At 40.6% G+C, this 13,347-nt stretch overlaps 2 long non-coding RNA genes across 2 annotated transcripts in view; both read left to right on the forward strand.

The window, feature by feature from the left end:
- LOC135111043 (uncharacterized) overlaps positions 1-13,347 on the forward strand; it is a 129,346-nt gene that overhangs the window by 67,160 nt on the left and 48,839 nt on the right. The window contains exon 2 of the long non-coding RNA XR_010273537.1: positions 12,596-12,806. This is a non-coding gene — a long non-coding RNA (uncharacterized LOC135111043). The remainder of the gene's footprint in view (positions 1-12,595; positions 12,807-13,347) is intronic.
- LOC135111044 (uncharacterized) lies at positions 6,894-7,888 on the forward strand. Its single transcript, XR_010273538.1, has 2 exons — positions 6,894-7,150; positions 7,281-7,888. It is a non-coding gene; the product is annotated as an uncharacterized LOC135111044 (long non-coding RNA).

A 13,347-nucleotide genomic window follows, 5' to 3' on the forward strand; every position in this document is an offset into this window, starting at 1 on the left:
GCTTGACTTGAGACGGATACCCTGTACGATCGAGAGCTGTAAGGTGCTAAAGGCGAAGGGATGAAAGCAACGTCACTTTGTATGGCTCGTCGACACATTTAGCATCACCAGGCACGCAGCGGTATATGGAACAGTTGGTGTTTGACTTTGACGTGTGAGAGAGTTTTGCTCCGGACCAGTCTGTGTTATTATGGCTAAAGACTCACGTTATCCCCTCACTTTTATCTATTCGAGTTGTTGTTCGCTGGTGGCTTGCATTATTCCTTGCTTCGCGTCAAGAGAAATGTTTCGGCCGCAAAAATAATCTACATTATGTGGCACCAGTTTGAAAAGAAAGATAAATAACACGTACTTTTGTCACTCGGTGGTTTAACAGTCTATGGCACAAACACAGACAGGATGTGAACAAACAAGCACGCGAATAAAAAAAAAAAAAAAAGTTGTCACCAGAAAATGCGTAAACTAAACTTTTAGGTTAGCAGCAGCGGCAGCGGTGGTGGTGGTGGTGGTTGTCAGCGGGGCAGAAATACACATATATCGTCAGCACACACACACACACACAGGAATTGCGTGTCAAGAGGCATGATGCTCGGTGTGACTAATAAAGTTAAGATTTGGGCTGAGTTGCTGAAGTTGTAAATACTGGGGTGCGGAGGAAAGACTGAGAACTCACATTAGAGTTTTAAAAATAGAATGAAACAAAAATTGAGGTGAAAAGAACAGGTTAATCTTACTGGGGAATATGAAAGGAACAAAATAGGGGTTTAGAGAACTGGGAGAGAGAAAAATACCGGGCCACAGAGAGAGAGAGAGAGAAGAAACGAAGGCTGGAAAATTACAAGGGCAAGGTGAAAACTAGGAACGTTAGGGGAAAAGAAGGGCACCAGACTCGGAGCTTTAGAGTAAGGATGAGAAATGAGGAAAAAGTGGGTAACTGGGGAACAGGGTACGGGGAAAAGGGTGATGCTCTAGTTACGAGTGTGGCGGTGGCGGAGAGTGGCGGGAATAAATGTGCATGTGGTGAAGTGGTGTGTTCGCACGTAGTTTTGTTGACATGAAGTAAAAAAATTACAAAAGGTGTAATAGTTGAGGCGGTTGACTACTAGATTAATTTTGTGCAGTCTGTCCCCTCCTCACCCTGTGTTTTGGGGGGAAGTTGGTGGTCACAGCACTGCCAAACGCGTCGACGCTTCATCCGGAATGCATTTAGCAGGTTCTAGTGGAAATTAATGAGATTTTCAAGGGTGACTTTTTTTTTTTATGGTTGCATTGATGATTTAACAAGTATGTCTCATCATCATGAGGTAGTGAGTGTCTATTCATCTCTGTTTGAAAATAGTTGTAATGAGAAAACAAATCATTGAACTCTGGCTGAATAATTCTTGGGTGCACGTTTTAATTCTCTGTAAAGAAAAGTGATGCGAAGCAGAAGAGATTATTGTGCTCGTGCCTCAGCCCGATTATTCTGGTTTTATTTGACAATCATTACAGAAATAAGCATGTAAGTTACATCACCAGCTGCTGTCTCTCTCGCTCAGTGACACATATATAATGAATTAACTTTTTGTTCAAATTTTATTGTATTTTAAAAGGTGATTAGTTTTCCGCTCTCTGAACTCCGTCACTTGACCCCCTGAATTCAAGCTTTTGGAATATAGATAAGTTCTGCCTCTCTCTCTTGATAACAAAATGAATTAGATTTATTTAAATTAATATAATCTCTACAAAGATGATTACCCATTCACTCTCCGAACCAGGTCAGCTAACCACTTGAACTCAAATTTTTAGAAGGGGAAGTCTTTGTCCAGCAGTGAATCGTAAAGAGTGATGACGTTGGTGATGATGAATGGAAACCCAGAGGATTGAATATACTAGTAGAATTATTAATACATTTTAATTCTTCTTTTCTTGATAGTCTACAGTTGCCGGTTTTTGAAGTTGAAGTCTCTTAAGTGAGTGTTAGTGTCTGAAAACGTTGCTTGTATTATGACTTCTCTTAGATCATAAACTATTGGAATATTTAGATAATTTTAGATATTTTTTAATAAATATAATTTAATTTTAATCTTAATAAATTTAAATCAATTTAGATAAAAAATCCCCATATGCAGTTATTCTAACCTACGTATTTTATGAAGAGGGTTCAGAAGGAGGCGGTTACTTTGGATGAAATCTCGCGGAATGTTCATGGGAAAAATTTATCTTGGGCAAGGTACGGTATAGAAGATAAAAACATTAGGGATTCTACAAGGAGTTGAATAGGGATTAACTTTATTACGAATCATAAGGTAGCATACTTAGGTGGACATCAAGTAATGGAACACGGCACTTCCATCCATTATTGAACTCACCAATGACCGCGGATGATGTTCTTGAATACATAAGTGAAAAGAAAGCCAGAAGCAGCACCACCCGTCATGTCCGAATGTTACTTGACGCACTTCAGGCCCGAACAAAGGTCGAGTGGTTTTGTATTGTTGAAAGCACAATTGAAGACAAGACAACTGATGATCCACCACTGCGTCGCTGCTTTGCCATGCTGGTAACGTCCGGAAAAAAAAAAACTGTCTTGTCTTCTTTCCTGGACAGTTTTTGTTAGAGGTATCTGTTGGAGGCTTAATATCCATTTAATTGTATATTCAGCACTTTTAAAAGAAGAAAATAACATGGACTGTAGCACGTGGAGGGGTTTGCCTAAAATATCCAATACATTTTGCATCTAGTATATTGAAAAGAATTCACAAACTGCAATATGTATAGAAAATCATAAGCAAAGTATAGTAATTCCACAAAGCCATGAAAATCGTAAGATCACCATAAATCTCCCCAAACCAGTCCTTACTGTATTCAAGATTATGGAAGACGTATGCGGTAAGGCACCCTGGAGTAAATCTTATACTTAATCTCAGGGATATGAATGCGGTCACTTGTACGACAGACGGCCTGCATCGACCCTCGCGTGCCCTGGCGGTGCTGCGGAATGCCGATGTGACCAAACGCGCCCATCTATCACCTGGAATCATGCCTTACAATTCGATCACGAGCTGAAAACTCCATTTACATATGAGTAACGTCCAGATTATTTGCATGTATCAACCTTTACTCACGAAAGACGTCATCTAATGGAATAGTATCACGCGCTGTCCAGGGAGGAGGTCGTCTTGTTACGTATCGCTTGTTGTATATCGTAAGTTTCCCTCTGTTAAATTTCAGTCACTAACTTTCTGTCCACGAGATGTTTCCCTCCATGATAGATTTGCTTAAGGTCCTAAAAAATTCCGCTGGACTATGTCAAATTGTTATCTTGTATTATGTTTCGTTTTGTTGCGTTATGCTATGCCATGTTACGTTAGATTGGAGGAATTTATTGGGCTTCTTTTTGTGGGCCGAAGTTTACATGCAGCAATGGTGGCTGTTGGAACTCATAGAGACGCATCATCATTCACTCACACGCTGCATCAGGCAAGGAGGAGGTTTTAAGCTATGGTACATATTCTCAGACTTTTCGGTGTCTGATCCCTACTACATTTATCAAGCACTAGTGGAAGTTATTACGGCGTTCAGTTGTGATGCCAGTTTCTAGTGATATGTTAACAAGGATTCTGCACCACCACCGTTAAAAAAAAAAAAAAAAAGAGTCTGATTAATCGTCTTTGTGGCCTTGGAAAATAGTAATCTAATGAGAGAATAAAACATTTAATAATACGAACTCCTGTGGCCATTCCTGTGTCTTGACGTGTGTCTCGACTGTGTTAAGTGTAGTGAATAAATGAGACAGACGAGTGGCGGTAAATCAGGGTCTATAAAAGAAGTGGGTGATATATGCGACGAGGGAATCACAGCGAGGGAATGTAGGTATAGTGCATAGCGAGCGAGTGAGTGCATGGCGTGTAAAGAACGCTGTGTTTGGTGGTGGGGCGGGATTGGTATCGATTGCATGACCTTTGTTGAGAGGAAGCCATCCATGCAAAGCTCTTAAACTATATCATACACACCCACATCCACCCATTCAGAGAGAGAGAGAGAGAGAGAGAGAGAGAGAGAGAGAGAGAGAGAGAGAGAGAGAGAGAGAGAGATAATATGCAGATGCAGACCACACAGACCTCATGGCTCCCACGAGACGGTACAACCCAAAGCCTGTATTCTGTTCGTTTTCCCGCATCTTTTTGACGGACGACGGTGCCAATATACACTGCCACATTCCAGTATGGACGATGCTGCGGGACGCTCAACTTTATATACTTCACTTTTATTCATATTTTTCAAGTAAATTTGTGGGTGGAAAACCTTGCGTCGGATTACTTCCTCACGAACTCAAGCTAAAAGATCAACAGAATAAATAACTATAGACGCAATCAGTTAGTCACAGATGAACGTTTTTTTCCTTTCATGATTTACGAGAGGGAATTCCTGTCACGTGACGTATTTTTAGGTTTGTGTTTTATTTATTGGAATTACTGTCGGTGGTCAGATTTCCAATAGTATTCTGCGCTTGCTTCCTCTGTTTTATTTTCTTTATCCTCAACTTTTCCACAGTTTGGGTCGTCCTTTGTTTACATTCAGGGCAGTGTACATTTCAGGCTGCTCCTTTCAGAGTCAAAGAAGGAGGTATAAGAAGTTACACTATTTATTTCCAAAAGAGACGATATTCATTTTTTTTTTTTTTTACGGATAAAGTCGTAGGAAGAAGGAAAACCAGGAAGGGGGTAAAGAGTTCCGGAGTTTACCCGTGGAAGGGATGAAGGAGTGACGATCCTGATCAGTTCTTGCAATAATGAGATGGACAGGAAATGATTCTCCCCTTTCATACCCGGTCACGTTAATGTCCCCAGTGTAAGAAGTAAATGATGTGAAATTGATCCAGTGTCGTTCACCTCCTCCCTCTAAACGTGGACGTTAGTATCCATGAAACACGAGTATGAATAAAGAGAATGTAAACTTGATGCATCGCCTGCTCCCACACATGACCGAAAAAAAAAACATATCGTGCAATATACCTATGCATAAAGATTTCTTGACTTTTATACTTATTTGAAAAGAATACGGAAAAAAAAAAAAAACACATTCTCTCCCTCACTCTGTTAAACACCATTAGAGTTTGCAAAGAAAATATGTAAGCTAGAAATAAATATTGGTGTAGATTATTCGTAAAATCCACAAGCGAGGGGTCGGCAGAATTAATCCGCCTGACTCTGAAACTTCGGTACAAGGGAAAAATGTCTCTCTGATAGTCCTATCATTAAGCGAAGCAGGAAGGGCGACGGCGAAGTGAGGTGAGGTCAGGTTATATTAACACCTTTGTGCGATGCTGCTTTGTTCGTTATTTTTCTGGTGTTGGATGTAGTGCTGATAGACTTGACAAGGGAAGAATCAGACATAGGTGTGTAAATATAGATGCATGAGAGAGAGAGAGAGAGAGAGAGAGAGAGAGAGAGAGAGAGAGAGAGAGAGAGAGAGAGAGAGAGAGAGAGAGAGAGAGAGAGCAATGACTGTCAATAAAGAAGTAAAGATTTTTATTGTGACGGTAGCTAAGCGGATTTTTTCTCTCTCCATTTTTCTGCCACTGGCCAGCCTCCTCGATGCATAAAAAAAAAAAAAAAAAAAAAAAAAAAAAAAAAAAAAAAAATATATATATATATATATATATATATATATATATATATATATATATATATATATATATATATATATATATATATATATATATATATATATATATATATATATATATATATATATATATATATATATATATGAACGAATCTTAGCGTTTCCATTTTTACTCCCAGTACAAGATTAATTAATTAAGTGTGGATGAATTTGATGGATTTTTCCTTCAATAAAATACGTCACTAATTTTTTACCCTTTAGTCAACCAGTATAGTTTCGCTTAGGCATGTACTTTTGTATCATGGCTATTCCCTTTGTCCCTTGATCCCCACACGCCACCACGCGCTGCAAATCCAGCACAACAGCGTACAGAGGGACAGGTTAATGCGGTGCTGATTGTAATACGTAAAGGTGTGACGAGATGAAGAGACCCAGGCTGATCACGTATGCTTTGTGTGGTGTGGCCGAGGCGTTGTTCAAAGGGCGAGTGACGCGTCGTGTATACTGAAAGGGAAAATAATGTTATGGTAGGAAAGGCGGCGATCATAATGGTTATACTTGTTTAGTTGTTGAAGTAATTGAAGCCAGTCTTTGAGTTGTTGAAGTAATTGAAGTAATTGAAGTTTATGTTGGTAATTGTTTTTTTTTTGTGTGTGTTCAAGGTCGTATTTTTTAAGTAGTGAACGTTCGTAAGGTACATTTTTAAAGGGTTTTGATGAATAATTGGGTTTTTATAATGTTCTCTTATTCAACTCCCACTTATTGAACTTCCTGTATCTCTGGAACGATCAAAGTACTTTTAGAAACCTCAATAAAGTGTACTGGACTGACTAGAGTCTTAAAATAGAGAGAGAGAGAGAGAGAGAGAGAGAGAGAGAGAGAGAGAGAGAGAGAGAGAGAGAGAGAGAGAGATTATAATCGTTGCATTGTCCTGGCTTCTATCCTTTCGCTGTGACGTCTGGCTTGTATATATATATATATATATATATATATATATATATATATATATATATATATATATATATATATATATATATATATATATATATATATATATATATATATATATATATATATATTGGTGATTATGAAGTCGAATTCCGCAGAGGCAAAGTACGAATATGTTACGTAGATGGTGACGCGAAACCTGCCTACATTGTTTCTTACACTTCTATGAGCCGCGTTGTCTTTACAGTGAGAGTTTGTTGGGGCTTAGTGTATGCGTATGAGTCTAGTTCTGTTTTTGTCTGGTTTTCACTATTCTTATAATAGATAAAGGAAATTGCTAGGACAGTAAAGCATGGAACTTTGTGATAATTCTTACTGCAGATTTGATTTGATGAAGAACAGGAATTCAGTTTGTAGATCTCGTAAACTTTCCCTCCCGAAGTGTTGTGGATGCACGTGCAGTAATAACACTCTGGTATTGACTCGGCGTGAACATTTCCATGCACAATACCACTGGTTCACCGTGTGGAGGACAGGCATGGGCTGGGAGGGCGGCTGTTCTTGACATTACTGCCGCCCATCGACAACTGGAGTGAGGAGCGTGGTGTTAGTGGTGGTTGTGGTGGCGCCCAGCAGCGGCCTCGAGTCGGTAGTGCTGGGGTCCCAACGTTGCCTGAATAGGAATCAATTTACGGGAGTGAATAGAAAGTTCCATGCCTGAGAAATGGAGGTTTGAAGGGATGTGGGACGGAGCGGGTGGTGCGTGAGGCCTGGCCACCATCCTGCGGGGTAGCGTGGGCCCAGAGGAGGGGCAGGCCTGCAGACTAACGTGGGCCAGAGGAGTGGGGCTGGCCTGCAGGATGGCTCTCCGTTTGAACCGTGGAACTTCACCCTACTCATTTCACGCGCCGAATCACTTAAAGCCACCTCCTTGTTGTCCCTTACACCATAGCTTTGTTTTGAGAGGAGTGCGCTGCGCGATACGGCCCCACGTCCTGAAATTGAATTATACTACGAGAACCAGACGGCTTGCATATCATATCATATAATATAATGTGTGTGTGTGTGTGTTGTGGACCATGTGAGAGGTCTGATGCTCAGTTAGTGTGTGGGTGGAAACATCGACTGTCCACTCTTGATGGTCTTTCTATGTCTTTCTCGTGTAACGTTTTTTAGTCACAGCGCCACACCATGTAACAAGAAGCGCTCCCCACTCTGGCGTCACGGGGATGGCCACCCCAGCTCGTGCTGCGGGTCTCAAGATGCGGCCGATGCTGGGGAACAGCGCTTTTCCTTGTTTTTTTCTTCTAAAATGATTACAACAGTCACAGTTATCGCACGTTGAAGCTGAAGAAACAGTCGTGATCACTTGTCTATTTATATAAAACACTCAATTTCATCGTGTTTAGGGTTTTTCAGTAAGTTCTTTGATCTGATGAGAATCAGTCAACCAGGTTTTACGTGGCAGTTGTTGGGAAAATTGAGGGAAAAAGGAAAAGTTTGGGCACAAAGGAAGGGAGTGGCTTATGTTACTAGACCTCTGACCACGAAGCTGTCCTGGGAAAGCTCACGTTTCTTTTCAAATATTGGCATAATGAGTGTAACAAGAGTGCATTGACTTCTCTCGATCCTGCTCCACGTAAGCAATCTCCTCCACACGCTTCGCCATATACATCTTCACACATTTATTACGGAGTGACCCAGAAGTCTAGACACTCTGGGAAAATGCATGATTTTAGTCATTTTTATTGAGTAATTTCTGTCTATATGATAATTCCTCGCATCCACTCAGTATTACCAAGTTATTTTGTTCTTTCGACAAAACTCATTCAGTCTGCAAATAAAGAATAAGAAAATAAAAATAAAAACCAATATTGCTGATATGTCCAGACTTTTGGTGTCACCCTCTGTTTCCAACCTGCACGAATTCAGGAACATTTCCCTGGTCTTCCATCCTATCTTTTCTGCTGCCTCTTATTACAGCAGACATTAATTTCATCGCAGCCTCGCCCCTTTCCTTCCTGTGCTTCTCTCAAATCGCCTTGCTCATATATTAAATTCACCTCGCTAATTTCTCCCATATAATGCACCTGTTGCACTTTGGGTTATTGCAGTAAACTTGTCACATTTTCCACTATCTTTGTTACATGTCGAGCAGTTTCTGTCTACCTGTCTGTTTCTCTGTCTTAGTATTTGGTTTCCGCCTCTGTATTTAAATGTTCATTCTCTCTCTCTCTCTCTCTCTCTCTCTCTCTCTCTCTCTCTCTCTCTCTCTCTCTCTCTCTCTCTCTCTCTCTCTCTCTGTCCAATTTCTTAAGTGTTCCATTTACTCTCCTATTACAGCCGCACCTTCCAAAAGAACCATAAGAAATCTAGTCCCATAGCACCTTTAACAACACCCATAAAAATGTCTAGTTCTACAATAACCACAGATGTTTTTGCCTTCACAATGGTGCTTTTATTTTATTTACTTTTTTTTGGTCCTTTCATTCACGCTTTGCACTGTGTTGCTTTCTATGTGCATTGCATTTAAAATTATTTTTCTCTGCTATTCTCGTACCACCTTAACCTTTTGACTGCTACTTGGTACACCTTCCCCTAATCACCAATTACTTTGAGACATCTTTACTTGTTCTATAGCCACATACAGTCTTTAAAATGGGAACAAATTGCAAAATGTTTTCCTTTTCATCGCCATCTTTCTTGTAAATGCTTATAAAGACTTAACGCATTGCTTTTGGTACTGGTAATTGTTTCGTGTCAGTGAAAGGGTTAAGGCGTTGTAGTCTGCCACACGTCCTTGCGGTTGGTGATCTCGATGCACGTTTGAAAGAGAGTTTGGAAGACGGAGAACACTTTCTGACTCGGCAATCCATCGCCAGTCTTGCCTTTCTAAATAATACGTATCAATCTGTTAATGTGACACCAGGTGGACGCCAGTACTTGAAAAAAAAAAAATAAATAAAATAACCAGTGCCTGAAAATGCTTTGACTAATTGTATTTTGAAAGTGAAATGCGTAATTCTCAATTTTATCAAGTTTCATATAAAATAACTTGACTATATAAGGATTTTTTTTACGGCAACGATCTGAGGAACTCAATAAAAGAACGCATTGCAGTCTATAGATATTCCAATGAAAAATGAGAATAAAAGCAAATCTCAGTTCACTCCCAGGAATATTTGTATAATGGTAGCTGCAGAGAGTAGTTTTAAAATGATTATTGAAGTATTGGTGTCAAAATTAATAAACCACCAGTGTTGTGCGACTATTAAAGGCGTATTTTTCGACAGTTGTTGCACAATTATTTTAATCAGTCATAACAACAGTGACAGTAGCGAATTATCAATATAGTACAGCTGGTATGGTACAGTAGCCATTAATTATTTCAACGATAATATCACAAGGATTCCAGTGTTATAAAGAAATTGGTGTTTGTTTTCTAACTTTGCACTGAAATGAAGATATGAGAATGTTACGAACCTACGGAAATTAATGAGTATAATGCTGGAAAACATGGAGAGAGAGAGAGAGAGAGAGAGAGAGAGAGAGAGAGAGAGAGAGAGAGAGAGAGAGAGAGAGAGAGAGAGAGAGAGAGAGAGAGAGAGAGAGAGAGAGAGACTCCTTCACTCTTCCATTGGCATTGTAATTTTTTAACATTCATAGCACTGTAAAAGAAATGTTTGGAAGGGCACAGAAAAAAAAACAAAAAAAAAGAGAACATGAAGTTAATTTTATTTTTTCTCGGCTACGGAGGGATGATAAAAGACCAAACATGATTTTAAGGCGTGAACGCTGCATAAACCTGTATGCATAAACCTGTACTACCACCACCACCATATCACCTACCCACTGTACCCTTCGCCGGGCAGAAGAAAACACATTGTTGCGTGTTGACGGACGGGAGTTGGCAAATTAAATGAATAAATACACATTACCAAAGCCAAGCCGTTTTCGTAACAATCCAAATTTGGGTTTTATGACCGGACTCAGCTTGGGTATTTGTAGGTGAGTGCTGGATGGGGAAAAATCGCGCGCACACCTGGGTGGTGGCGGTGATGATTGGAATATGACTGACAGGCAAAGCCGCTGGAAGCCCGAGCCGCATAGCTTGCATGTTATTTCATGTTTTATTTAATTTTTCATCAGTCTGGACTAGCATTTTCTTTTTCAACATATATGTGTGACAAGAATACATATGAATAGTCATACTAACAATACTGCACAATGCCGATGGTTATAATGGTTATAATGATGATAATGGTTGTGGCGGTGGTAATTAAAATAGTAATATTAATAATAATGGTGTACGTATTTGCACCGAACACCAGGGTGTGACTGCTGCGCATGTTGACCTGCAGCCGAGGGCAGTGACGTGAAGTACTGACCCACATACTTCATACCTTTAGGAACAAAAAGAAAACCGTGAAAACGTATCGTTATAGTGGTGATAATAAATGGGAGTGATGGACAGCCACTACCGCCCCGCGTCAATAAGTTGGTTCGTGTCCGCCTTCTAGCGTGCCTGTGAAGGCGGCCTCACGCAGGGTACACTCCTTCCATCATGCTGGGCGCTTTTGTGCGCTGTTGTCAAAACGTAACGAAGGAAGCGCCACATTGGCTCGCGCGTTTACCGAACAAAAACAGAACGACAGACGATCTATCAGGAACAAAGAAGCCGCCTTCATCATTGGCATGGCCCCGTACAGTCTCAATTAACCTGTGCCATGCCTCAGCGGTCCAATTTATCTTCCTTTCAGGGGAAACCTTGTGGCTCGTGTTTGTGTCGTTGTGGTGCCGGAGTCGCCTCACCGAGTGCCTCCAGAAACATCACTTTTTGTCTCAGGATTGTACAGTGCTGCGTTATGATGAATTGTGTAATTGCTTCAGGATATTGAATTCTGTCGTATTCTATATGCCCACCAGCTCAACCAGCCAGGATACAACCCACCCCTTGTCCTCCAATGCCGCGCGTGTTAGCACAGTTTTGTCTTGTGTAACTGTGTGTGTGCGTGTGGGTGTGTGTGTGTGTGTGGGTGTGTGTGTGTGTGTGTGTGTGTGTGTGTGTGTGTGTGTGTGTGTGTGTGTGTGTGTATGTGCCACAAAGGAATAACAATACGCCACTACACCTTGTTACAAAGGGATCATTCTTTGAGACAACGATAAAAGAGGAGGAGAAAGATGTGTGATTTACATTATCATTATAAAAAAAAATAATAATGAAAGTTACGATAGAAAAAAAAAAAAACACAGTCTGGTAATGATGTATATCACTTGCGCATGTTTACTTTGATATATCGTATTTTACTTTTTATCCTTGTACATATTAAATTACAAAGTTGGAGTCACCTGAATAAAACAAAAAAATAAGACGGCAAGTTTGTACGTAATATGTTTATTCTCATGGGGTTTGCTGGAATGAATTACACAGAAAACAAAGTAGCAGGAGTTTCAGTAATAGTAAATTCTTTGCGCAATACTAAACAGGTGATAAAAGTGGGTGCCGTTTTAAGTTCGTCCGTAAATAGTTGATCAAACGAATAAAACTGGCCGATATGAGGAGCGCACCGGGGAAGTGTCGACAAGGCTGATAATTTTAAGGCCACCTGTTCCCTTCCTGTGATGTATGCGCGGTACTCACATGAGAGGCACGTGTTATATTCGTGGGCGAGCAAAGACCCCGTGCGACTAGTAAAGGCTTAGGGACTCCAGCTACTATATCGGGAGCCGCGCCGCTGACTTGTAATCGAGGGCAATATAACTTGATTTAGAGCGTGAGTGTTCATGTCTCTCCTTCGTCCGGCAGGAACTTGTGGCATGGACTTGAAACTTACGAATATTTAAGTTGTTAGATGATATTCAAATTCTAAACACTCTCTCTCTCTCTCTCTCTCTCTCTCTCCTCTCTCTCTCTCTCTCTCTCTCTCTCTCTCTCTCTCTCTCTCTCTCTCTCTCTCTCTCTCTCTCTCTCTCTCTCTCTCTCTCTATCCCCTTGTTCTTCTTGTTCTTCAAGTCGTATATTCCTTCCCCCCCTCAGACACTGATGGTAAGTGTGTGCAAACGCGGATCAGGCATCGCAACACTCCTCGACAGCAGAGGACTCACTCAAGTGAACCCTCAGTGTATTAATGTGACCTTGTAACCTGCACGACCACCCATCACCATCACCACCAGGACTCCTGCCATGGCTCCCCTGTCCTGAGCGGTCACTACCACCACGACTCTCAGACGTCAATATTCAGCGGAGGGTGAGTGCGACTTTCATTACTGAGTTGTGTAGTTTCCCTGGATACTATTCATGTTACCGGTAGCAGACATAATATCAAAATTTGCTTAGGATTTTCCATTAAATTTGTAGTGGATGGCGCTTGTCTGTAGTGGCTTACGAATGCTATCTCCTTTTATGAAAAGAATATTTGCGTCTCGAACTCAGACTAAAGAAATTTAAGTCTTTCGTTATACGCTACTTGTGTCCTATTTATGTATATATCATCTTGCGGAGCCACTTAGAAGACCCTGCAGTGTATCTTTGCTCGAGCGTTTTCATGTAGGTATGAGGTGAAACAGATAACAATACACTATCATTTAATAGACTCGAAAATATTTCCAGCTGCTGACGCCCCAAGTAATGAAAGAAGGCCTGCCAGTGGTGTTATTATAAAAAGAAAAGAAAAGAAAAACGTAATTTATACACTGCACACTATTATAAAGATACCTCGAAGGGATCAAGCTGTCTTCTGAATACAGCAGACTAGTATTTCCATTCACCTGGTTCAGAAGACGCTTGGT

The sequence above is a fragment of the Scylla paramamosain genome, chromosome 21, assembly GCF_035594125.1.
Source record: "Scylla paramamosain isolate STU-SP2022 chromosome 21, ASM3559412v1, whole genome shotgun sequence".
NCBI lineage: Eukaryota > Metazoa > Arthropoda > Malacostraca > Decapoda > Portunidae > Scylla > Scylla paramamosain.